Here is a 26133-nt window from a genome sequence, read left to right on the forward strand (position 1 = left end):
TCAGCGGCACTGCTTTGGGTACCCGCATGGCCCCACAGTATGCCAACATTTTTATGGCTGATTTAGAACAACGCTTCTTCAGCTCTCGTCCCCTAACGCCCCTACTCTACTTGCGCTATATTGATGACATCTTCATCATCTGGACCCATGGAAGAGAAGCCCTTGAGGAATTCCACCATGATTTCAACAATTTCCATCCCACCATCAACCTCAGCCTGGTCCAGTCCACACAAGAGATCCACTTCCTGGACGCTACAGTGCTAATAAACAATGGTCACATAAATACCACCCTATACCGGAAACCTACTGACCGCTATTGCTACCTACATGCCTCCAGCTTTCACCCTGACCACACCACACGATCTATCGTCTACAGCCAAGCTCTGCGATACAACCGCATTTGCTCCAACCCCTCAGACAGAGACAAACACCTACAAGATCTCTATCAAGCATTCTTACAACTACAATACCCACCTGCGGAAGTGAAGAAACAGATTGATAGAGCCAGAAGAGTTCCCAGAAGTCACCTACTACAGGACAGGCCTAACAAAGAAAATAACAGAATGCCACTAGCTGTCACCTTCAGCCCCCAACTAAAACCCCTCCAACGCATTATTAAGGATCTACAACCTATCCTGAAGGTTGACCCAGCACTCTCACAAATCTTGGGAGACAGGCCAGTCCTTGCCTACAGACAGCCCCCCAACCTGAAGCAAATACTCACCAGCAACCACATACCACACAACTGAACCACTAACCCAGGAACCTATCCTTGCAACAAAGCCCGTTGCCAACTGTGCCCACATATCTATTCAGGGGACACCATTACAGGGCCTCATAACATCAGCCACACTACCAGAGGCTCGTTCACCTGCACATCCACCAATGTGATATATGCCATCATGTGCCAGCAATGCCCCTCTGCCATGTACATTGGTCAAACTGGACAGTCTCTACGTAAAAGAATACATGGACACAAATCAAATGTCAAGAATTATAACATTCATAAACCAGTCGGAGAACACTTCAATCTCTTTGGTCATGCGATCTCAGACCTAAAGGTCACAATATTAAAACAAAAAAACTTCAAATCCAGACTCCAGCGAGAAACTGCTGAATTGGAATTCATTTGCAAATTGGATACAATTAACTTAGGCTTGAATAGAGACTGGGAGTGGCTAAGTCATTATGCAAGGTAACCTATTTCCCCTTGTTCCCCCCCCCCCCCACCGCTCCCTGACATTTGTGTTAAACCCTGGATTTGTGCTGGAAATGGCCCACCTTGATTATCATACACATTGTAAGGAGAGTGGTCACTTTAGATAAGCTATTACCAGCAGGAGAGTGGGGTGGGAGGAGGTATTTTTTCATGCTTTGTGTGTATATAAAAAGATCTTCTACACTTTCCACAGTATGCATCCGATGAAGTGAGCTGTAGCTCACGAAAGCTTATGCTCAAATAAATTGGTTAGTCTCTAAGGTGCCACAAGTCCTCCTTTTCTTTTTGCAAATACAGACTAACACAGCTGTTACTCTGAAACCTGCATATTTTGTGCAATCCATAACTGCCTGGGAGAACTCTGAAAGATACTGGAGAGAGCCATCTGTTCTGGAAGTGGCGACTGTCAGGGAATCATAGAAGTTAGAGATGGAAAAAGATCTATTCAGCCCATCCTCCTATAAAAGCAGGATTGCCCCTGACTGCATGTGTTCCAGTGCTTTGGTCAGTCAAGTCTTAAGTATCCTGAGCAATGGAATTTCCATCATTATTAGACATGGCTTGTAATGAATTGACCCAATAGGTCTCTTCCGTCTCTGATTTCTATGAATTTTTTTCTTTGAAGAGGGTGAGGGGAAAAGACTGACCTCTTACACATGTTCAAGCAGAGCTTATGAGTATTTCTAAAACTTGGGTTTACAAGCATGCAGCCCTTGGAGTTTCTTCACTCTGGGTTATACGGTGGATAGTAACTAAACTGTAGCGTAAGAGCTGACTTCCAATCATTCTTATTCACTGCAGCGAGTTCACATGGGAACATTCATCACTAGATGGTAGACACTGTGAACTGCAATTGAACAATGGTTTGGTTTCTTTTTTTGGTTGATTTGGGCATTTTCTGAGCCGGTGGACAGATCCTGTTGTCAAAGTGGCATAGTTTGTAATTGGGGTGCTGTGTCCAAGAGTATAACCCAGTATCCATTATGCTATGGGAGGAGAGAGTGTGGTTAGAAGAGAGGACTAAAGGCTTTTGCTCTGTGGAGGGTAGGCGTGAGGTGGATGTCTCTCTGCCTGCAATGCAAGGGAGGAAGAGGAGGAGAGTAAATTGTTTGATTCCACTAAGAAGGAGGCTTGTCTGCTGTGTTCTGTGCTTGTGGCTTCGTATCCTGGCCTGTGACCCAGTCTGTCTACCCCCCTGGGCTAAGAGTTCCTGTCTGGTCTTTTATGGCAGTTCCGCTACTGCTGGGATCATATATAATGTCTGTCTTGACATCAGGATGAATGCCACCAAGCATTCTGGTACATCCTATCCGTCCTGTCACGAGCGGGTGGAGGAGGGGGCAGACATGAATGAAACAAAAAAGTTCCCATTACATGTCTAGTTCAGAGTTTATCTATAGTAAGAAATGTTTCTCAGTGTGTATACTTTTAGCATGCAAAACTGAGAAAAATGACCTGACTTTTAATACAAACATTTATCAACAGGTTTTCCTCCAAACCAGATTTGTTTTCTTTCTGAAGGCGTTCTCCTCCCCTCATCTCCAATTTGAATGCCGATTTGACAATAAATCTGTTTCAGCAGGGTTCATGCCCCATTTGTAGTAATTTTTCAGCAAACTTTTGAGAGATTTGAGTTTTACCAACAGTTTTAAGCTTGTGCATTCAAGTATTCACCTCTAAGGCAGGAGTATGTCTTGTATGGGATGGCACCCTGCTAATTAACACAGCAATGGCACAGCATTCCCAGAACTCGTCACCTGAGCTCTGGCCCAGAGGTGATTAAATGAGTCAGACAATGACCTGAATGCACTATTCAGGGATCTAGGACTGATCATACACATAGTTGCTTTGTGTCAGTGGCTGATGTTGATGACTGAAAATTACAGACCATAAATGCATCACATATTTTATATGGGATGGCTCTTGTTTCTTAACACAAACACCTTGCCAGAGATCCGGCATAGTTCGTGAGTAAACCAGAGAAGGCGCTATATCCACACCTTTTCGCAGCTAGGATGGCTTATGCACATGCATTTATCTTGATCCAGATTCTGATACCATTACTCAAATTGAGAAGCACCTTATTTTGCAAATGTTCCCACAATGAGATGACTTATGGAGTGATATGCTATTCAACGTGAGTAAGGTTTGCTGAATCTGACCATTTGTATATATGTGGCAAGAGAAAATACCATTTAAACTCTGCACATACCCCATAAATCTTACAGTCTCCTAGGGAGCGGTAGTAATTACTCTAAGATCTGGTGGCTTCTTCTGTACCATTTCTCGATCATAAGAGTTATGTTCGTTGAATCAGAACAGGAGCACCATGTGGGTTATGTAACCAAGCATCACTAACTGATGCAGCTTGAATACAGGCTATGAGATAGTCCAAGCAAACTGTTGTCGACCTTTTTCACAAAATAATCCAGTAATTAAATGCAAAGAAAATCATGATCTGCTCGGTTGTTCGATGTGTAGAACACCAGACTACATGTATTGAGTAAATTCCCCTTCATATCTGTTCATCCCTAAAACCCGCACACAAGTTTTTCTCCCCTTCCATGACTTTTTGGCGGAGTGTTAGGATGTTAAAAATCCATCTGGTATGTTGTTAACCCAGGGATGGCCAAGTTGTGCTAGTATTTTTCTCTGAACCATCAGCAAGTGCAGCTGATTGGAAACAGTCACCACCAACTAGCCGTTATCCTAGCTGCGGGAAATGCAAAAAGTCAACAAGGGGTATAAATGGTAAAAAGTCTATACGAATTTTGTGTTCTGTGGTCTGGTTATGTAGGAGGTGACACTAGAATCAAAGTGATCCTTTCTGGACTTAAAATCTATGAATTAAATGCAGACAGCTTTAACACCCGAATATGTCAGAAGGCTAAGGGAATTTGGGTTGGTATTTTTTGTAATATGTTTTTTCTTTTTACGCTAAGTACTGTACAGCCCTGCTCACTACTTAGTAACCTGTCTGTTTACTTACAAACTAAATTGTGCATGGAAAGGACAGAGAAAGTATTGCTGATTACATTCAGAAGAGCTGTGTCCAGTGCTGGTCAGACCATATTTTGTTGAAACTGAAACATTTCACAGACCTGTTGGTTTTGACATTTTCATAAGGAAGGGAGTGGGGTGGGGAAACCGACTCTCACGCTATATAGCCTCACAAGTAGGTCACTGGTCTGGGGGATGGGAGACTCAGATTCACAAACTGCTCTAAATCAAGCAGACACCCACCCATCGTGCTTCGGTCCGAAAACAGACATTTTGACACAATTCAGTTTTTGTGAAAACGTTTGCAAGGTTTTGGTTTTTGATCCAGTGCAGAACGAGAACTAATTTTGAAACCTCAAAAGTTTCAGCAAAACGGAATGGTCATCCTCCAGTCAGCTCTAGGATTGTCTTTGTTTGCGGGCACTGGGGTGTAAATAAAGATCAACATAAACATGTAGAACCCAACTGCTCCTACCTGAGGGCGACGCTCCAGGAGATGTTAGTTGTTGATGGCCCATTAGTCATAGCTGTCAATGATAATCTCCAGGCCCTACTCTGACAGGACCAGACTGTGTGTGGCAACATGTTATAACTGGAATAATTGTAAAAAGAGATTGGCAAAAGTGTAACTGTCTGCTGAGTTATAGATCTGTATCCAGAGAATACAGCTGATGTTTGGCTTTTGAAAAGTGTATTGGGGTATCTTTATACTTGTTTTCCTTTCTCTCCTCTCAGACATTCTCATTTTAAAGAAAGACTACTGCAGATTTGCCCTGAGCTATTGTAATCGCTCTTTTGTTTCTTGCTTTTTTTTTTATAAACGAATTAAGACTTCTTGCGCAAAGCCATTTTTCGAGTGGTTGCCATTTAAAAACTATCAACATATACATCCTGTGGTGATTAAATATACTGTGGTCTTTGTTATTTTTTAATCAAAATACAGAAAACATCACAGAAATGTCTCAATAAAAGATATGACTTCACCCACCTTGTTTCTCTAATATCCTGGGACCGACACGGTTATAACTACACTGCAGATGCCAATGCTGATATTTTGTAGGGTCTCCCACTGTAATTTGAATCCATTTTAACCATCCCAGGACCCTCTTGTATGGCTCTGCTTTATCCCCATTCCCTCAGATGGAATCCTTCCCACATGGAAACTTCAAAACACTGAACAGTATTTGAGGCATGTTTGGGTTAATGAAGATTAAGAGGCTTGATAGACAGAAAATTGAAACACCCAGCTGTCAGGTGAAGTCTGAGTGACCTGTGCCTCTAGGGTCCATCCAGCCTTCCTCACTAGTGACTTTATCCTCACTTGTCCACCCAAGAGTATGCATTTACAAATGAGACTCTTTGAAATAAGATAACTGACAATCTCTCCAAACCCTGACAAATGATCTCTGTTAATTTAGGGGAGGTGGCTTCTTACTGACCTCAAAACTCAGCTGGGCTAATTTCTAGAGCTGTGTGGAACTGATAGATTCTTTTTTTGCCATTTTGTTTCAGATGATCTTTCACCCTCTGAATTTCAATTAGCTTCAGGTTGAAGCTGGATCATAGTCATTCTCTAGGCCTTTGTATTGGTGCCTGTCTGGGTGCATGCATCTCACAAGGTAGCAGCCATTTCTTTTTTGCCCCAGGCCCTGTCATGACACATTCTCATTCTGTTTTTCCAGTTTTCCACTCTTAAAAAATGAAGCACTGTGCATGCGCTAAGTAGTAGTGTCCTTGTGACTCTTGTGTGTGTGTTGTCTGTATGATTAATTGTTCAGTGTGCTCTCGTTTTTCTTGCTGTTAAACATTTGGTTGAGGGTCTTCCATTTTGTTCATTGGGCCTGGTCGTGGCTGGTCCTGTGCTTAGAGGGAGAGGGGATGCAATGAGCCTTCTCCTTGTGTACATCCATGCACAAGAGCCAAGAGGAAGAATGGCCTTGTGATTAAGGCACTGGACTGGGACTCAGGGGCACTTGGGTTCAATCCCTGGCTCTGCCACAGTTTCTCTTTGTGACCTGGGGCAAGGCATTTAGTCTCTCTGTGTCTTGGTTCCCCATCCATACATAGGGGATAACAGCACTGCCTTATCTCAAAGAAGTGTTCTGAGGATAAACTGTAAATACATGAGAGGAGCTCAGACACTGCATTCATGGAGCCATATAAAAATCTGAATCGACGGAGACTTTTGCACTCCCTGAGTACAAAGATAAACCCTACCCTGGCTCCATCAGGTGTTCTGGTTGTAAAGGGTACAATGAACTGACAGGGCCATCAGCCAGCTTTTGTCAAGTGCATGTGTCAAGTTTGCTGTCCCCCACCCCACCAGAGGAGTTCTGCGTCCCTCACTGGTGCCCCCCCAAAAGCAGTAAAATTGAAATTCCTGTGCACACCCCTGCCAGCAGCTGATTAAAGTGACTCAGAATAGAGCTCCTTCCAAACAGGTGTATTGAGTAGCTCCTTCCAAACAGGTCTATTGAGTGTTCACCCAAAGGTGCACTGCAAGCACATCAATGGTTAAAACCCCAGAAGGACTGCATGCCTAGGTCTTGCCTAAAGGTCAGTGCTTCTCTCAAAGTTTAGGCAAGTCTAGCTGCCTCAGACACATCCTGCAGGGCCTGTCTCAGACCGACTGACCGACCCTTCTGCCTTCTCTGCCTCTTTGTGTCTTTCCATCAGTGTTTCTCCTCCTGAGCAGCTTCTGGGGACTCAGTGAACTGAGGTTTGCACTCCAAACACTTGCAAAATAGGCCCTAATGGATTGAAAAGTGAGGGATAAAAGTGCAAGCTATGGTTTATTATTTTCTTTTCTTTATTTTGGGTTACGGGATATAATCTGATTTGAAAGTGTAACCCGCAAGGTTGTGTCTTTATGTCTGTTTTCTATGTAACTTGTATATGTTTGTTTTCCCTTGCTGTTTCATCTTTGAATCTCTGATTTTTCTATTAAAAAAAAAATTTTTTTCTTTACTTTTATTCCAAGCAGCAGGTCTCTGGTCTGCAAACGGTGTGACGTGTGCATACCAAAGCAAGCTGGTATCTGGGAGGGGAGGCTGGTTTCATGCCTTCGGGATGACGAACCAGAGGGGAGAGGTCAGAGTGTTTGGTAGATAAGTACTCAGGGAGGATGGATTTGGGGAGACTCAGGACTGGAAGGGCTGTTGGCATCACCCTGCAAAGAGTAATTAGGCTGGTGGGAGCCACTGGGAGACTTTTATGCTTACAGTCTGGCTACTAGTGTCTGGGATCTGAGCCAGAGCTGCACAGCACAAAGGCCCCCAACGTTACAGGGCAGGTAGTGAAAGAACTCTTTACTGGTCTGGGTGATCCCAAAACATCACATTGGCATTAAATCAGTTGATTTAACAGCTCATTTTGGGGGTTTAAATCTTCTGTTCTCCCTTTGGAGCATCTGGATTCTGATTGTCACACCCCTTCCTTTCTAGCTAGGGATTTGTTATTGGTTTAGTGTCCTTTTGGTCTTATGCTCCCAACCCTGAAAAAACAGACTGGCTACCTGGCTAGAGGTAGGGAGGTAGGTAGACGCTTCGCAATTAATAGCCCACCCAATGTTCTTTTTGAGGACACTTGAAGTATTTTGCCCAGGGATATATGTCATCTCTAGTCATTGTTTTGCTTCCTCTTTGTTCTTCATAACAGCCTTTTAAATTCAACTCCCGGTAGACAAAGGGAGGAATATCATCAAGCCAGTAAACTGAGGTAAATGTAGTAGTTTTAAAAAATAATACAGGCTATCTCCCTCATTCTCCATTGCTGAGATACCAGTATGAAAACATGTTTCAAAGAGTCTCACTCCACTCCCAGAATTTATGTTCTGCCTCTTAACATCATTAATTTCATGGGCCATATTCAATTTGTGCCATGCTGCCGTGTGGTAATGATGTTGTAAAGCAGATATTACAAAAGAGAAAGAAGCGTGCCACTCACTAGATGGAAAATAGTTTAATTGCCTTGAGTTTGTCTCTAAATTGGGAAACAGTGGTGTAAAATCCTAAAAAGAGCCACTTCTGCTGATGAGAATGTTCAGCTAGGTTAAAAAGGCACGGTAGTAGCTCCTGAGCTCCCGGAGACATGAACTCTGTGTGATACAACTGAGACGTGAGGCCTTTCAATACGACCCTGCTCAAATAAGTATCGATTAATAAAGGAAGAGCATGGCTTGTGCTTGCACTTTTGAGTGATATACAGTTATGCAACAGTAAAGAGGGTACATTAAGGGTAAAAGCTAATGACTTTTTTTGTGTGTGTAACACAGTAAAACCAGCATGAGCCTAAAGCTATTTCATCATGTTGCTAATGTCCCTGACAATATTCACTGGGTAGGAGTGAATGAATGGAAATCCATTTAGAGGAGTAAATTAAAATACCTTAAAAATGTCTTTAATAATAGTCAGCAGAACTCAGCAATATCATAAAAGTGAGAAATAGAAAAAGCTTATTAGGTTATCCAGTCCATTTCCCTGCAGGAGCAGCAGTGTTCCTTATACAGTTACTAAAGTATCATACAGACTATTATTATTTATTTGTACTACTGTAGTGCCTAGGAGCCATAGCCATAGACTGGGACCCCATTGTGCTAGGTGCTGTACAAACACAGAACAAAAAGACGGTTCGTGCCCCAAAGAGCTTACAATCGAAGTATAAGACAAAAGACAACTGATGGAAATAGGTATATTGACAAGGGAGTACAAGGAAACAATGCGACAGTATTGGTCAGCATGATCAACAGTGGTCTCAGCACACCAGCAGCCTAACCATTACCGAGTTTTTTGTAGGCATCACAGCAAAGGAGAGTTTTAAGGAAGGATTTGAAGGGAGATGATGAATTAGTTTTGCTGGTGTTTACAGGGAGCTTCTCCCAAATGTGAGGGGCAGAATGGGAGAAAGCATGAAGGGTTTTGTTTGAAAACTTACCAAGTGGGTGATGGAGGCTGGCCACATGGGCTGATTGGCAGTAGAAGTCAACCTTGTGCTACTCCGTGAGAGACGATAAGTAAAGTGGGTTTTAGGCCATGAAGGGCCTAGGAACTGAAGAAAAGTAGTTTATGTTTGATATGACAGAAAAGAGGGACCTAATGGAAGGATGCAAAGAGAAGAGAGACATGCTCATAATGATGGCTAGGAAAATTACCCTTTCAGAATACTGTGGCTGCATGCATATGATTTAAATGTCCCAAATGATGGCCTGTCCACCACTTCCCCTGGGAGACTATTCCACAACCTAAGAACACACTGCTCTGTCAGAAAGTTTCCCCTGGCATTCAGCCTAAATTTTCCCTTTTCTAAATGTCTTATGTGCATATTTCATGTTTGCATTGTGGGAGAGAATGCAGGAAAATTACTATGAGAACCTTAACTTTGGCATTTAATTGCTGTGTGTGCGTGTTTTTTAAAGGAAAAAGATGAATTCACCAGTGTCTACTGATTTCCCTGAGTATGTTCATAGTTGCATAGCCAGAATATTAGGGAGTTATGCAGCTCTTAGTTAGCGGACCCAAGTATGGGCTATGCAGATATTATGGGCAGGTTCTGTTTGGCACTATGTCATCCATTTGCATCTAAACTGTTTTAGACCTCTTTTCTATGTGATTTATAGCAGTCTGTTCTCAGTGTCACTAGTTTACCTTTTCTGTAGCAGTGAGTAGTCTTTTCTGATGATCCATCTTAGATAGCAATGGAGCCCAGTGGGTTTCAGAGGGAGAATACTGTCCGCTCTCCCAATGATATGGTGGGACACTTACTTCTTTTGTCCTTAGCCTTTCAAACAGTGTCTCCAGAACACTCATGTCTCAGTTCCATAGTGTTCAGGTGACCCATGGCTATAGTGCTAATGGCCCTAGTCTTGTTCTGAACTGGATCAGGTGCAATTCTGCCATAGTTGAGGTAAATACGGGTGATTGAGCTCAGTCCACCTTGGTATACAAAGGGCAGGATGCTCTCCAGGAAGGCCCCTTTTCTTTGGAATGTGATCCTCTATGTTCCCCTGGGTTTAAAGTAGCCCCTGTGCCTTCCAGGCATCCTGGCAAGTCCATCTCTTTGAGCGGGTGGTGGTGGACGGCTGAGTCTGTTGAAAGTGGGATTTCTGTCTGATGGGAAAATGCAATGGAGGTTTGGAGGGATTAAACCATTTTGGTCTAGTGAATCCTGATTTGTTCAGTTGTGGTAGGGCTGGAGGAAGAAGTGTTTCTGCTGCTTTTAGTTGATTTATGTTTCATAATTCCTGTGGCATTGTGTCTTTAAATGTATATCGGGGCATCCTTTGGCATGGAGTTTGTTAGATTAAAATCAAAGTAAATTCGTAGATTTTTAGGCCAGAAGGGACCATTATGATCATCTATTCTGACCTCCTGTATAACACAGTGTAGAGCAGCGGTTCTCAAACTTTAGTAATCTGAGGACCTCCATTTTGATTTAAAATTTTGCTGTGCTCCAAACCACACCGCTCAGTCCCAGGCCCCACCCCACTCCACCCCTTCCCCCAAGGCCCCACCTCTTCCCGCCCCCCACTCCACACCTGCCTCTACTCTTCCCCGCCTCTTTCTGCCCCCTCCCCTGATCGCCCCATCCCTCCTCTTCACCTCTTCAGCTCTACAGCTGTTCCCTGGTGTGCAGGAGATGCTGGGGGGAGGGGGAGGAGTTGATCAGTGGGCCTGCAGACCCCCTAGACCTCAGTTTGAGAAACACTGGTCAAGAGAACCTCACCCAGTACTTTCTGCCTCAAGCCCATACAGCATATTTTTGAAAAAGACATTGAGTCTTGATTTAAAGATGTCAAGTGCTGGAGAATACACCACATCCCTAGGTAAGTTGTTCCAGTGGCTAATTTAATTGTCAGTGTTAACAATTTGCACCTTATTTCTAGTCTGAACTTGTTTAGCTTCAGCTTCCAGCCATTGGATTTCATTTTCTGCTAGACTGAAGCGTTTAAATAAAATAAAGACCTTTAAACTTATGCTGTAGCAACTCAGGAGGCCAAGTGGAGTTTCTCCGTATATACGGTTACATCGGCAAAGGCCTGAACAGTGGAACCGTTCTGGGAAGCTGACAACTCTGGGCAATTAGGGCTGCTTGGAGCTGATGTGAGAGTGGGGTGTTTCTCACTGTGAAGGATTAGAAATCTGTAGAGAAGATTGCTCATATCAGGACACAGCTTTATTACTCTGTGGTGGCGGAATTGGTTCCCAGGGGCGCCCATAAAGAGTCTTCACTATGTGTCAGCTTGTGATGTTCACTAAGGCTGCTGGAGAACATACGAGTAACAAGCTGTGCATTAGATTCTTGTCCCACATGGCTGGTGAAAGTCAATGGGGAGGCTGTGAAGTTGTTGCCAGAGATGAGTGCCAGTGATGTGCTGAGAAAGGGCTAGGTGCCAGGTTTTTAAAAAGCAACAGTTGTTACACCCTTATTGAGGAAATGATTATTTAACATAAGCTGGTACCTGGAGAGACTGTCCATTTCAAATCTCTTCTTTTGGGGGAAGAATATCAAGAAGAATGTCATTCAGAAATACCTGGAGGTATTCATGCCTCTTCAGCCTGCCTCAATCCTGATGTTTTGCCTACTTGCAGTACAGAAATGGCTTGCTTGGTATTGGTGGTCAAGCGTGTATCAATGGATGAAGATCATATATCCATGCTGAGTATGTTATCTGTCAGCATCCTTTGATACCGTTGACTCTGAAGTAGTGTTTATCCATTTATTGGATCCTAGCAGAAGAGGGGAGAGTTGATTTTTTTTCAGTCCTTCTCATTTTAGGTTGGTTGTGTAATAAAAAGCCATGTGTTTTAAATCCTGTACTGTGCCTAGAACATAGGGTGGACGTATCTGTGAAAGCTAAATAAATAAATATGTGTGCATGTCAGTTTGACAAGGAGAAAGCAATTCTACTTCATGATCAGAGGTAATAGAGTAATATGCATATCTTCACAGTACATGTTCTATCTTAAAGAGCTGTACAATTTACTCTTCATCAGTATTGCAGCTTGTTGGAGCAAAAGCATGCTGGATCACTTGATACAAGGCAAACATGACAGCTAAATAATAACTTACATATGCATTCACTTAATACCAGGATATAAAATATATAGGAATGACAGAGTAGATCACACTGGTGGGGGAGTGGCACTATATGTGAAAGAAAGCACAGAGTCAAATATAGTAAAAGTCTTAAATGAATCAAACTGTACCATAGAATCTCCGTGGATAGAAATTCCATGCTCTAATAATAAGAATATAGCAACAGGAATATAATACTGACCACTTGACCAGGATGGTGGTGATGACTGTGAAATGCTCAGTGAGATAATAGAGGGTGCAAAGGTAGAAAACTCAATAATAATGGGGGATTTCAACTATCCCCATATTGACTGGGTACATGTCACCTCAGAAAAGGCTGCAGAGATAAAATTTCTAGACACCACTAATGACTGCCTCTTAGAGCAGCTAGTCCTGGAATTAAAAAGGAAGAGACAATTCTTGATTTAGTCCTAAGTGGCACAAAGGATCTGGCGGAAGAGGTGAATGTATCTGAACCAGTTGGTAATAGTGATCATAAAGCAATTAAATTTAACTTCCTTGTAGGGGAGGAAATAGCTACAGTTACCCACCACTGTAACATTTAACTTCAAAAAGGGGAACTACACAAAAATGAGGAAACTAGTTAAACAGAAGTTAATAGGAACAGTCATAAGAATGAAATGCCTGCAAGCTGTGTGGAAATTTTGTAATAATGCTGTAATAGAGGCTCAAATTAAATGTTTACCCCAAATTTAAAAAAACAGTAAGAGAACCAAAAAAAATGCCACTGTGACTAAACAGCAGAGGAAAAGAGGTGGTTAGAGGCAAAAAGGCATCCTTTTAAAATTGGAAGTCAAATCCTACTGAGGATTGATAGATGGAATGGGTTCTGAGGATGGAATGGGTTATCTAGGGAGGTGGTAGAATCTCCATCCTTAGAGGCTTTTAAGGCCCGACTTGACAAAGCCCTGGCCAGGATGATTGCATTGGGGTTGGTCCTGTTTTGAGCAGGGGGTTGGACTAGATGACCTCCTGAGGTCTTTTTCAACCCTCATCTTCTATGATTGTATGAGGAAAATAGAAAGGAGCATAAACTCTGGCAAGTCAAGTGTGAAAGTACAATTAGGCAAGCTAAAAAGAATTTGAACAGCAACTAGCCAAAGACTCAAAAACTAACCACAAAAAACCTAAGCATGTCAGAAGCAGGAAGCCTGCTAAACAGTCAGTGGGGCCACTGGATAATTGAGATGCTAAAGGAGCACTCAAGGATGATAAGGCCATTGCAGAGAAACTAAATGAATTCCTTACATCCGTCTTCACTGCAGAGGATGGGAGAGAGATTCCCACACCTGAGCCATTCTTTTTAGGTGACAAATCTGAGGAAGTGTCCCAGATTGAGGGGTCATTAGAGGAGGTTTTGGAACAAATTTATAAATTAAACAGTAATAAGTCACCAGGACCAGATGGTATTCGCCCAAGACTTCTGAAAGAACTCAAATGTGAAATTGCAGAATACTAACTGTGGTATGTAACCTATCATTTAAATCAGCCTCTATTTCAGATGACTGGAGGACAGCTAATGTTATGCTCATTTTTAGAAAGAGCTCCAGAGGCGATCCTGGCAATTACAAGCCAATAAACCTAACTTCAGTACCAGGCAAGCTGGTTGAAACTGTAGTAAAGAACAGAATTATGAGACACATTATGTTGGGGAAGAGTCAACACAGCTTTTGTGAAGAGAAATCATGCCTCGCCAATCTATTAGAATTCTTTGAGGGAGGGTCAACAAGCATGATCAATTGGATATCATGTACTTGGACTTTCAGAAAGCCTTTGACAAGGACCCTCACCAAAGGCTCTTAACCAAAGTTAAGCAGTCATGGGATGAGAGGAAAGGTGTCTCATGGATCAGTTACTGATTAAAAGACAAGAATCCAAAGGTAGGAATAAATAGTCAGTTATCACAATGGAGAGAGGTTAATAGCGGTGTCCCTCGAGGATCTGTACTGGGACCAGTGATGTTCAACATATTCATAAATGTTCTGGAAAAAGGGGTAAACAGTGAGGTGCAAAATTTGTAGATGATACAAAATTACTCAAGATACTGAAGTGCAAAGCTGACTGTGAAGAGTTACAAAGAGATCTCACAAAACTGAGTGACTGGGCAAGAAAATGGCAGATGAAATTCGATGTTGTAAATGCAAAGTAATGCACATTGGAAAACATAATCCCAGCTATACATACAAAATGATTGGGTCTGTAGCGGGGAGGGATAGCTCAGTGGTTTGAGCATTGGCCTGCTAAACCCAGGGTTGTGAGTTCAATCCTTGAGGGGGCCATTTAGGGATCTGGGCCAAAAATTGGGCATTGGTCCTGCTTTGAGCAGGGGGTTGGACTAGATGACCTCCTGAGGTCCCTTCCAACCCTGATATTCTATGATTCTGTTTATTAGCTGTTACCACTCAAGAAAGAGATCTTGGAGTCCTTCTGGATAGTTCTCTGAAGACATCTGCTCAATGTGCAGTGGCAGACAAAAAAGCTAATAGAATATTGGGCACCATTAGGAAAGGGAAGGGGTAGATAATAAGACAGAAAATATAATGCCACTATATAAATCCATGGTACGCCCACATCTTGAAGACTGTATACAGTTCTGGTTACCCCATCTCACAAAAGATAGATTAGAGTTGGAAAAATTTCAAAGAAGGGCAACAAAAATTATTAGGGGTATGGAGCAGGTTCCATATGAGGAGAGAGTAAAATAACTGGGACTATTCAGTTTAGAAAAGAGACGACTAAGAGGAGCTATGTTAGCAGTCTATAAAATCATGACTAGCATGGAGAAAATGAATAGGGAAGAGTTATTTACCCCTTCACATAACACATGAATCAGGGGTCACCCAGTGAAATTAATAGGCAGCAAGTTTAAAACAAACAGAAGGAAGTACTTCTTCACACAACACATAGCCAAACTGTGGAACCTGTTGCCAGGAAATGTTGTGAAGGCCAGAAGTATAACTGGGTTCGAAAAAGAGTTGGGTAAGTTCATGGAGGATTGGTCTATCAATGGCTATTAGCCACGAGGGTCAGGGACACAACCTCATGCTCTGTGTGTCCTTAAACCTCCAACTGCCAGAGGCTGAGAATGGATGACAGGGGATGGCTACCTCAATGGTTACCCTGCTCTGTTCATTCCTTCTGGGGCATCTGGTACTGGCCCCTGCTGCAAGACAGGATGCTGGGTTAAATGGATCATTGGTCTGAACCAATGAGGCTCCGTTTTAGAGGAGCTGAGATGTATAGAGCATCCTTATCTCCCACTTACTTCAGTGAGGAGCCAAGTGCTCAGCCCCTCACAGGATAAAGCCAATGAGAACAAAATACCACAGTAGACAGACATCACATGTACTCATGGCTAGAAAGTTCTTATATCTATTCTTGTATTTTTGATTGGAGTTCATCTATTTTTGAGTTATGGGTCAGCAAAGTTTTACACTTTCCCTGATAGAAAAAGAAGTTATTTTCCATTCACATATAATTAAAGAGAGGTGGGGTGTGACATCTCCCAGGGTGCAAATCAGACAGTAGGACAACTGTGCCCCCTTAATTTTCCAGTCTGGTGTGTACTGTGCCCTGCTTTGCTGTGTGAACTGGCACTCAGCCTAGCCTCCAGCATGCAAGTCACCCCCAGACATGTACCAAACTGCTAGGCCCAGCCTCCCTTGAATAACGTATAGGGTGACACCTGCATATTCCTAGTCCTAGCCTTGCATCCCAGAAATGTACCATCCTGACAAGTGAATATTATAATTGGATAGAGTTACATGGCATTGGTAAGACTGCTGGAACTATGGCAAAGCGAGTGGAGGTGCTTACATGTACATCTCTAGCAGGTTTTGAGAACTGTTCGCTGTTCAAGGCTCTAGGAGCACTTGATATTTACTGGATCACAAGAGCCTGTCCAGATTTTTAGCACCTTGACTGTTTTCTGCGACTGCCTCCCTTGCCCCAACACCAGAAAAACTCATCATGTGCTGGGAGAGCACCACACAGCACTATGCTTCACCCACCTGCCGAATAACAAACTGTTATTAATTGACAACAGAGTATCCAAATGGCAACTGGCAGCCTAACATTGCAGAGCATCACATGTCAGAAAACAGCGGGTTTCTAGATCCCAGGTGGCGGAGTCTGGGTTGCGATGGGGAGGAGGTTGGACAGACGCAGCTCAATGTTTCAGATTGTATGCAAAGCTGTTTGCCTAAGGTACATTTTTGGCAAAGCTCACACTGCTGTTGAAACCCTGTCAGTTTGTGTAAAGTCATAATACATTCAAGGGACTCAGGGAAAATGGGAGGGGGGCTGAGTATCTCAGAGAGAGGAAGAACAGAAATTCTCTATCTTGTGAAGACATCTGTGATCATTTTAAAAAGAGTAGCATAGGAGAGACCTGTATTTGTATCTTCTGCCCTCAGTACGCTCCTACCAGATGGAGAAATTCATTTTCCAAAACTTCACTCTTCCTGTAAATTTATCTGTAGGTATCAACTTAAAAGGAAGACTATAAGGATTCAAATAGCTTCCCTTCTTAATTACCATGCAGTGCTTTATTACTAGGAGTAACAATAAAGGTTACTTTAAAAAAATGGATTTGAACCAAAATCTAAACACCCTGAAATTCTGAGGAAGTTCAGATCCAGAATGGATCTTTGTCACTGTGGAAGGATGGTCCAGTGGTTAGGGCACCAGCCTAAGACTTGGGAGACCAGAGTTCAGTTTTCTGCTTCCCCATAGACTTCCTGTGAGACTTTGGAATTAGCCTCTCTGTGCCTCAGTTTCCCTCTGTTGCCATCTGTAAAATGGGAATGATAAAAACAATACTTCCCTACCTCATATGGGTGTTGTGAGGGTTAATATATTAAAGATTGTGAGGCACTTTGAGATCTGCTGATGGAAAGCCCTATATAAGAACCAGGTATTATTATTATATTCAAAAATAGATTGAACCAAAAATCCCAGGTCAGAACACCCTTGAACTTTCAGGAAGTGCATGTCCTGTTTCCAATTTGAAATGTTCAGCTGAGGCAGATATCTAATAATAGTACCAAGGACTTGATTCCTCTCTGTATTACTCCAGTTTTGCACTGGTGTAATGCCGTTGAAATCAGTGGAGTTATACCAGTCTAGTGTGGCAGTAATGCAGTAGTGAATCAAGCTCTGACAGTCTATAACACGCTCCATACCCTCTTCGTACTTTTGCTACAATGATGAAAATGAAAAGGAGTACTTGTGGCACCTTAGAGACTAACAAATTTATTTGAGCATAAACTTTCGTGAGCTACAGCTCACTTCATCAGATGCATGCCGATGAAGTGAGCTGTAGCTCACGAAAGCTTATGCTTAAATAAATTTGTTCGTCTCTAAGGTGCCACAAGTACTCCTTTTCTTTTTGTGGATACAGACTAACACGGCTGCTACTCTGAATGATGAAAATGTTGAGCAACCCGTAAACCTCCTGTTTTCAGGCAGAGTAAGCAGCTTGCAGCCTGGAAGCAGACGAGCTTTGGACCTGTGAGCAGAGATTCTCTGTTTAAAAGACAACAGAAAAAACAAACAATGTCCCATATGCCCTGGGACTGTGTAAAAGCTTTTCATGTAAGCCTGCTCTGCCACTTAAAATGCTTGCAGTTGGCACGCGGGTGTAGCGATTTGGCAGTTACCCTAGAAGAGATTTTGAGACAATATGGGAAGAGCCAGCGCTGTAATATGGAGAACGGGTCCAGAGGGGAATGAAGGATGGATATGTTCGGTTATAGGATAGAGAGCCGAAAAAGATCTTTGGCAACTGTTCACATCCTACAGCCTTGCTAAAGAGAGGAAACTTTGCATGTGATTTTAGATTTGTCTAGCTGCAACTTCGTCTTGCACATTTGGCTAAGACCTAGTTTAGAGCTGGGCCCAAACCAAAATCCTGTGATTTAAATAGCCCCAACTTTGCTAGAGTTCAGACGGATACAGACCCAGAACCAAATTTCAACAATAGCCCTTATTGTTGTATTGCAGTGAATCAAAACCCTAGATCAAAACACCTGTGAACATTAAGGAAGTCCAGATTTGTGACTCTTCATACCCCTCTTGACCTGAAGGTAGAATCAGACTAATATCTATGTCCTCTGTTGGGAGACTATCTAGCCTGCCCTGGCAGGAGTGAATGGAATCAGTGATCTGATAGGTTTTAACTGCCAAGATTCTGAATTGTTGCCACCTCATAAGGGAGCTTATTCCTCCTTCCTACTGTCCTTTGACCAGGCCCCCTTCTCTGCATTTCACCTCCGACGCATGAGTAACTGAAGCTGCATGGATTTGTAGGGAAGCTTGTCAGCGTAATTGATTATTACATGGTGTATGCTACTGAAGACAGGTGAGGCTGCATAGAGCAGAACAAATCTGTTTGTATCATGCATTCCTGCTGGGTCAGGCCGGGGCTTCTTCCTCTGACATGTTGATTTATATGTTTGCAGCTCCTCCCTAATGAATAGTGCCCCATCATGGGTCACTGGAGCCCCCTGCTGAAAAGACCCTGTCAGTGCTGTGAAGAAGAATGAATAATGTTTTTTAAAGCCTGATGTTGTGAATTTAACAGCTCTTGGGCATCAAGGGGGGCAGCTGAGAAGATGTAATTAAAAAACAAAAAAAATACATCAATAAGGAAACACTATATGTCCAGATGCCAGTTTCTATGGAATTTAACCTTTAGTCTGCTGGGGCTTTGAAATACACTAGAAACCCACAACTGTGGATCAATAGTGGGAGAAATGTGGGTTGAAAACCTTTTAACCTGTCCTACTGTGCCTTTAATTGCAGCCTCACTCTGCGTAACACCTTAAAAACCTCTGCTTTTTAGCTCTAACCTTGCTTAAAAACCTTTATATTTATTTTCCTTGTAGCCGCAACAGCCTTCACTCATCTGGCACCTTCTACTGCCAAGACATCTTGAGGTGCTTTATAAATGATGGGCAATAATTTACTAATAATCTGCAACCCTCAGAATGCCAAAGTCACTTTCCCCCTCTCTGCTGCATTTTGGAGAAGATATTGCATGTGGTGACAAGATTTCTGTGTCCCTGGTTTGTTTTTGTTTTGTTTTTTCTTCTATCTACCAGCTCTAAGAAACGAAAAACCAAGAATTTGTAAATGCATGGGTGTCTGAGGGTATGTTACCAGCCATAAACTATAAAGAGGCCCCAGTTCCTGTGAAATACATTCAGGGCAGAGATTATTCTTCTGATATTCCCTAGCTCAGAGTTTACATAACTTATAATTACAGATCTAAAATCTAAAGATGATAGGAGGGTTGAGGACCCAATGTTTTGACCTATTTTTGGTCTGTCTGCAATGTCTATGCAATTTTTTCTATAGACCTGTTAAAATATTACAATATTCTGCAGTAATAATTGAAAACACTTCATCTTTCAGTAATGTGACATAGTGTTGCTGGATCAGCACTGTAGAATACTGTAGTATTTTTAGAAGGGTATATAATGTTGGGAGTTAAGTAACCCTGGAGAATCAGACAAGCACGCTATATGCATTCTTGTCCTTGTGAGTGAAGCTACAGCAGCAAGCTAATGTGTCAGGCCTGGCATTCATGGTTAAATCTTCAGTGACAAACCAGTGCAAACAATGCTCACAGTTGACCCCACAGTGCCAGATCAGTTCTCTTGAATGGTTCTATAGCAATAAACCAGTGAATGCAGCCAAGCCCTTGAGTAATGTAGATAACAAATCACTGAATATATTTATCTTTGAAGAGGGGAAATGGGTAAGCAAACAAATTTCAATTTCTGGCTTCCAAAGGAGAGGCCCCGTGCAGTGGCATGACCGGAAGCACATGAGTTCTAATCCTGGTTCTGACAATAACTTGCAGTCTGACCTTGTGCAGTTCTCTTAACCGCTCTACTTCAATTTCCCTATCCGTAAAATGAGGATGTTAATACTATTGGGCCTCTTTCTTATTTATATACCATTCTGGCAGTGTAAAGAGGCCATAAATTGGGGTAGGTTATACTCCCCTTAAGGCTCCTTTACGCTACTGGAGGGGTATAAAGAGGCTTTAAGGAAGCGGGAATCAGACCCCCCCTTGAGGATTAATTAGCTTGTTTGTTAGATTAGTTTGTAAAATACTTGAAGGACTTGGCTACACTTGCAGCGGCCTGTAGGGTATGTGCAGCTACACACCACAGTAAAAGGCAGGATGTATCCACACTGCAAGGCGTAGCTATAAGTGGCAGTGAAAGGAGGGAGCTATACGTGGCACGAGGGAGGGAGCCTTTCCCAGTTGCCAGAGCCTTTCACTGTGGCAGGGAAAAGCTCCAACAGCTGGGAGGCAGAGGGACACTACGCTGCTAAAAATAGTGGGGTAGACATGGGAGGCACAGCGTGGGCATGTGGAGAGCTATCTAGGGTTCTGGCGTGTCTGGGTTCTACTTGCCTAAGCAGTGGCTCACCAGCTGCACAGCGATTTATGCCTGTGCTAGCTGGGTGTGCAGGGTCAGAACTCTGCGCACAGCTGTATGTGTAGACCTACCTTAGAAGGAAAAACATGATGTTAGTGGTGAGTGTTGTTATTTCTTATCATGCTACGTCAGTAGGAGCTATTGGTGAGTGATTCTTAACAGGAGCTTTTTCCTCTCTTTGTTAGTCTTGAGTTTCTTTCAAAGCCTCCTTACTGTGCCATAAGAGCAATGCATTAGACCTGTGGCACAATGTTAAAATTCAGCACCATACACGGGTTTCAAGTGGGAGGAGATTAATATTGGTCCGTGCATGAATTTCCTTGTTAGTGTGTTTTTAAAAGGCTTCATTGAAGTGTCTTGCCATAAAATTACACTGTGATCATAGGCATTTAATGTTAACAGAACCAGATGGGTTAGCAGCATCCAAACTGTAACCCTCCAATGGAACGTGCGTTGCCTTTCATTTTCTCCCCTAGAGTTATGGAAGATGTTTTGCGGTGCCAATTAACAAATCCAGCTGTATTAACGTGGACTAATGCATTTACAGTAATCCTAGTGACAAATGCATATTTGTTAGGATTCATCCACAAAAGGTTAAAATGTTACACAAAAAATAGCCATTACATGTCCAGTGCAGTCTTTTTTCATATAGTATGTCTCCATTTTATTAAAATCAGGGTGACTAGCAGAGGGCATCTAGAGAGAGACAAGATTCAGTTCCTGCCAAATTTGTATTTTAAAACTTTACTGTGTTTTTAATGTTGGTGGAGGGGAGCTGTCAGCTGTCAGAAACCGTTGAGAACCATTGTTTGCTCTCTCTTCTAAATGTATACGCTTTGTTTTAAAATCGTTAAATTGCTTTGTGTTGTCTAAAAGTAAGAGAACAAGGGGTCATTTCACGAAACAAGTCAATGTAAATCAAATACAAAGAAAATACTTCCACACGTGATGTGTGATCAGTCTATGGAGGGCATGCAGAAGGTTAGATCCTATGGGTGGTGTACATTAGCATCACTCCATTGATGTCAGTGGTGATGCGTCAGTTCACACCAGCTAAGAATCTAATGTTGTAGCTGTTTTTTCTAAGGGGACTGGGTAATTTTATGTCATTCACTATAATAAAATTTGTAGTTATACATTATAAAATGAGGGTAATCATACTCATCCTCCAGGGCATTAGCAGATTGCCGCATGGGCCAGGAAGAAATGTTTCCCTTTATGTAAAGCATTGGATAATTACTCATATGCATTTATTTTTTCCCCCTGTCACTGAAGTATCAGACCTAGACCAAAGCCAAAAGCAAGATGCTGGATTTGCACATGGCAAATTCTATATTCAATATATCTAATCTAATTGATTTAATCTATATAATCTATTGTATATAGTTTTTATACTTCACTCATCATGATATCGGCATCTACATTGATTTTTTGCATATGTGAAAGGTCTCATATCAACAATCCTGTTTTAGTGAGATTTGGCTGGTTTATTTAAATTAACCTCTTTGCATCCCCTCTTACCATGTTCAACACCTAGAAGCTGCAGCGAATGGCACTCTGGAACTAAGATAAGTGATGACTAAGCAAAGAGCCAGTTGGTGTTACTATGATAACTGCTGCTACTGATTGGCTATCAATTGTGCAAACAGCTAGTCTGTGCTAAAATGTCTGCTTATTGTTATTATCCCATCCTCCCTATCTTCAGCCATTTGTTTAATTCACCCCCACACGGCACACTACAACTTGTCATTTATATTGTAAACTCTTTGGGGCAGGGTCTGTTTTTTACTGTCTGTATGTATAATACCTAGCACAATGGGACCTGTTTGTAGTTGAGTCTCTAATAGCTTTTACAGTAGGCGCTTGTTTGCAGCAAGACCTTGTAAGAGCTACTGCTGCTTACGAGCAACATTTCCCTTGGGAATGCTTTCCCTAATGTGAATTATCGACACTCCCCATAACAGCAACCGCCTCTTAGGAGCAACGTAACAAAAGGGCACTGATAGGTTGCTACTGACATGTGTCTACTGTATAGTATAAATAATTGTAATAAAAGATATCAGAGGCGATATAAAAAGAATGCCTGGAAAATGGTATATTTTTGTTTGGACACATCTATTGTTGAAATATAGCTAGTTATATTAGAAATTACCTTGTTTGTGTGGTTTGTTTAAAAAACTCAACTTTGGGTGTAAGAGGAGATGAAATGATGTTTGTCACCCTAGTACATTGCTAGCCAAGCACACTCCACAAAGCACGCTTAGTGCAAAGCTCCGTTTAAAGATCCCGTTGTACAGGTTAAGGAATAACCCAGGTCCTGAATGAGGGTGAGGTTTTCTGAATCTTTTTATCAGCTCACAGACAAGTAGCAAAACAGAATCAATTCCTGTCACTCATAGGTAAATATGGAGGAACAGGATTATGGAGCTGGGTGCCGTTGCAGTTCTTTAATCTGAAAATCGATGCAGAGACGGAAGTTGGGCTTGTGGGGATATTGCAGAGACTGTGTTGTGGGCTTCGATGAGATTTTTGCTCTGCAAACAAAGGACTGAGTTCTAAATTAATCCCTGATGTAATTTTGTTGAAGTTAGTGGAGTTACCCCAGAGATGAATTTACCCCAATAGCTATAAAACCAAACAAGGATTGGCAAATGCTTCAGCCTCTCTCTCTTTTTCTGCCTGTGTGCGTAGCTCAGAAATAATCCTTCAAGCTCCCTCCTAGCCTATTATTAACTCATTTTATATATTGCAGGATTTTTGTAACACTCCATCCCCATGGTTTGTAAACAAGGAAATGAAATACCTAGGGCTATGTTACAAATGCAGGAAATCTCATTGAGTCACCTTGAGATAACTCCCCAATCCCAAAATTTGCAGCGACTCTACAGACTTCAGATATGTTGTTAGATATGCAGTGCCCCCTGCTCCTGCAGACTGTTCTTTGGGATATGACACAGAATTTTAAAGCAGTAAGCTTGCCCTTTTGTGGTTCATATTTAAGGCTATGTTTTAGTCACAGGTATTTTAGTAAAAGTCATGGACAGGTCATGGGCTGTAAACACAAATTCACAGGCCCGTGACCTGTCCATGACTTTTACTAAAAATAACTGCCATGCCTAAAACTTGGGTGGGGCGCCGCGGGTGCTGGGGGAGATGGCCCGGGAACCCCACTGGTGCTGGGGGTGGGGAGGGTTGGGTTCGGTTGGTGGGGCTGGCAGGGGCTTCCTACCCAGCTCCGCATCCCTGCAGCTCTTAGGCAGCGGAAGAGCCAGAGCAGGGGCTCCACTGCTCCTGCCACCAGCGCCCGCTGCCGCAACTCCCATTGGCCAGGAACTGCAGCCAATGGGAATTGTGGGGGCAGGGCCTGCAGGCCCGGGCAGCGTGCGTCGCAGAGCTCCCCCAAGCCCTCCGCCACCTAGGAGCTGCAGGGCCATGCCAGTGGGAGCTGGGGAGCCCCCCACCCCAAGGTAAGTGCCCCCCATACCGCTCCACCCCCTGCCCCTAGCCCTGAGTCCCCTCCCACACACCCAAACAGCTGATGCTGCCTGAGCTGGGCAGCCCCTGAGCCAGCACCAGCCGCTGCAGAAGTCACGGAGGTCAGAGAAAGTCACGGAATCCGTGACTTCCATGACAGACTCACAGCCTCATTCATATTACTTAAATATAGTGCCTATCATATCAAAAGGATCCCAAGGTACTTCTCAAACCATACCTGCCAGCAGAACATGCCTGGGGTGGAAGGTGGCTGTCCCCCAACACACAGCAATTTGTACAATGGTAGGGAGATGAATTTGGAGACAAAAACAATAGGCCAAATCTAATCTTAAAAGTTACATGAGATCCACCCATGTCAAGATGTAGTGACCAGGCTTGCTGAGTATCCACACTCCAGCTGAAGTCAGTGGGAACATGCAAGTGCTTGGCACTTCTGAAAATTAGGCCCTACAGGTTCAGTCTTGTCAATTAAAATGTATGATAGTGAGTTTATCATATAGTTTATCATACAGTTTATCAACTTTGGAAAGATTAATGGCTGAGTCATCCCTGCCAGTATTTAGGCCTCTGGCTCTAGAAAATCTAGGGATTTCAAACCTGATAATTAGACCAATATGCTACCGTTTTATACAGTTCCTGCTTTTCCTTTTATCAGTCCATTTTACATCACTCAGTAGTCCACAGTGTTCAGTAATTCAAGTCAGTGATGGGAGTTGGTGGGTTTCTGCTGTAAGGTTGGATCCACAATACAGACTGACGACATCCAGGAAATTCAAAGTCAAGGTTGTGCTTAACCCTTTACTTTTACTTCCTTTTTTTAACAACTTCAAAACCCAAGTAATAAAAGTCCATGTGAATTCTGAATGCTGCCAATGAGCACTAATTTTTATGGCAGTTTTTACGGTGTGGTCAGTTGCCTGCTAACAACTGGAATTAGCACCCTCATCTCATTTGATACAGCTCATTGAAAGGTCTTTGTATGATGATTAATTTGGGCCAGTATCAACCCAATCCGATTCAAACCAGTATCCTGGAACTGAAATGTTCTTTAACCCATTGCCAGTCAATATCATTGTGACCTTAAGACTACCCCAATGCCAGATGGCACACTGTTGCCGTGATATTTACCCAAAAGGTGGCATTGTAACACATCACTGGAAAACTAATAACTCATTTATCTTAATTTTCTTGCATGATGTATGTATGGATAACCCACAAAGAACTTTAGAGATGTGCTCGAAATATATGACTAAAATGTGTTTAAACCAGCCAGGCCCAGGGGAATTGATAAATGGGTTTTCTCCAGACAAAGGAAAGAGGTGAATACCTCAGACCAGGCAGGGCCAAATTCAGTGGGCTATTCATTTGTATTGGAGATTGCAGGAAGAGATAATTTGCATTGTAAAAATCACCAGGAGGGGAGGGACCAGCATGGTGTCTACAACCAGCAGGGGAAAGGAACTTTATTGAGGAATACATTTTAGAAGGCTACATTTCAAAGGCTTACTGGACTGTAAAGAGAGGGGGAGCGAACCCTGAAATCATCCTTCACCCGAAGAGCTAAAGGCCTAGTCAGCCATATTGGAGGAAAGACTGGTGAAAAAAGCATCTTTGAACAAAGGGCTCTAGTCTGTTAAGCTAGACTGAAGTCTTACTGAAGTATTTTTACTTTTGTTTGTTTGTAACTATTTCAATCCTTATACTTGATATCGCTTAAATCAGTGTCATTTTGTTCATAAACTTGTTTTACTTTTACCATGAACCAAATGCGTGCTTTGATTGAAATAGAGGGTGTGTTAACCCCAGTTAAGGTCATAAGCTCTTGTGTACTGTCTCTTTAAAGGAGCAGCAAAGTTGGTAAGGTTTTAT

The 26133-nt window shown here is 42.6% G+C and overlaps 1 protein-coding gene across 1 annotated transcript in view; it reads left to right on the forward strand.

The window, feature by feature from the left end:
• EXOC4 (exocyst complex component 4) overlaps positions 1–26133 on the forward strand; it is a 600856-nt gene that overhangs the window by 472863 nt on the left and 101860 nt on the right. The window lies entirely within an intron of this gene.

This window comes from Lepidochelys kempii, chromosome 1, assembly GCF_965140265.1.
Source record: "Lepidochelys kempii isolate rLepKem1 chromosome 1, rLepKem1.hap2, whole genome shotgun sequence".
In the NCBI taxonomy this organism is placed as follows: Eukaryota; Metazoa; Chordata; order Testudines; family Cheloniidae; genus Lepidochelys; species Lepidochelys kempii.